Source organism: Nerophis lumbriciformis, linkage group LG25, assembly GCF_033978685.3.
Source record: "Nerophis lumbriciformis linkage group LG25, RoL_Nlum_v2.1, whole genome shotgun sequence".
NCBI classification, from domain to species: domain Eukaryota; kingdom Metazoa; phylum Chordata; class Actinopteri; order Syngnathiformes; family Syngnathidae; genus Nerophis; species Nerophis lumbriciformis.
Window position 1 is genome coordinate 40,920,229 of NC_084572.2, and position 1,545 is coordinate 40,921,773.

Here is a 1,545-nt window from a genome sequence, read left to right on the forward strand (position 1 = left end):
TGCAACCAGAAATTTTTTTTTTTCTTTAAGTTTCATTGTAATTATTATACAAAATGCATAGTGAGAATCGGTTTGAATCGAGAATCGATTCTGAATGGAATCGTCACCCCAAGAATCGGATCGAATCGTTAGGGGCCCAAAGATTGACAGCCCTAGTTGACAATAAAATAGAATATTTTCTAACCTGCAACCTGTTTTGAAAAAGTTTCATCATGATTATTATATCAAATAAAAATGTTGTGAGAATCGGTTTGAATCGAGAATCGTTAGGGGCCCAAAGATTCACAGCCCTAGTTGACAATAAAATAATAAAATAGAATCCCTCCACCCCACAGGTGTGACAAATATTGACTATAGGGGTGCACAAAAAATCGATTTGACATCCAAATTCTGATTCTTAATTATCTCGATTCTATAATCGATTCATCATTCCCCAAAATGTATTAAAAAACAAAAGAACTGCATAATTTTTTTTTTTTTTTTTTTAAACGGGAATCTTTTTTTAAAGATGTTTTTAGGCCACTTCCATGCAACCAGAAGGAGATTTATTTGATTGTTTTTCCAAGTTTCATCATAATTATGATACAAAATACGTAGCGAGAATCGGTTCTGGATCGAATCGTCACCCAAGGAGTCGGATGGAATCCCAAAGATTCACAGCCCTATGGTAATGGTCTGAGTTGATTTGGACAGTTTGACAAGAAGAGAGACAGAAAGGGTGACGGCACAGGTGTGTGTGACGGCACAGGTGTGTGTGTGTGTGTGTGTGTGTGTGTGTGTGTGTGTGTGTGTGTGTGTGTGTGTGTGTGTGTGTGTGTGTGTGTGTGTGTGTGTGTGAGCGCCTTACACTTTTATTGTGTGCAGGCAGGAAGTGACTGAGGATGAACTCAATGCTGGTGACTTATAGCTGGATATGTTGCCATGGTAACCTGCTTCAGCGCAGCTTTTGTCGGAGGACAGGAGCTCAAAGTTGAACATTGTTCAATCTGCAGAGGACATTCAAGCTCCATGCGGACCTGAGTCCGCTTTCCCACGATATAAACAGTGTGCCTGCCCAATTACATTATAACTGTAGAATGATGGAGGGCGAGTTCTTGGTTTCTTATGTGGGTTTATTGTTAGGCAGTTTCATTAACGTCCTCCCAGCGCGGTAACAACACACAACAGGAGCAGTCACGTTTTTGTCTACAGTAAAGCAGTTTGTCTGCCGTAAACAGCAATGTTGTGACACTCTTAAACAGGACAATACTGCCATCTATAACATCACTAACATATACGGCTTTTAGAGAGTGCAGTGCACAACTGCGCACACAACAAGGAGACGAAGCAGAAGAACGAGGAAGATACAGCCATGGGGACGACGAGTAAGATGAAGAAATACGCTTTGTTGCACCTTTCCTGCGATTAGTTGCAAATCTTGCTTTATTGATTGCTTGCACACAGCCAATCCAACACAAAGGCTCCCTCTCTTCTCTTGCCCACACACTCACTGACCTCACTCACCTCATATGCTCACCTATTAAAGGGCCACACACACACATACGC

The 1,545-nt window shown here is 41.3% G+C and overlaps 1 protein-coding gene across 2 annotated transcripts in view; it reads left to right on the forward strand.

Moving 5' to 3' along the window:
• ankrd49 (ankyrin repeat domain 49) overlaps window positions 1-761 on the forward strand; it is an 18,619-nt gene extending 17,858 nt beyond the window's left edge. For both annotated transcript variants that reach the window (XM_061984616.1, XM_061984615.1), the window contains one exon: window positions 1-761. This exon is cut by the window's left edge and continues 1,369 nt beyond it. The gene's annotated coding sequence lies outside the window, so the exon portion shown is untranslated.
• The last annotated feature ends 784 nt before the right edge of the window (window positions 762-1,545 follow it).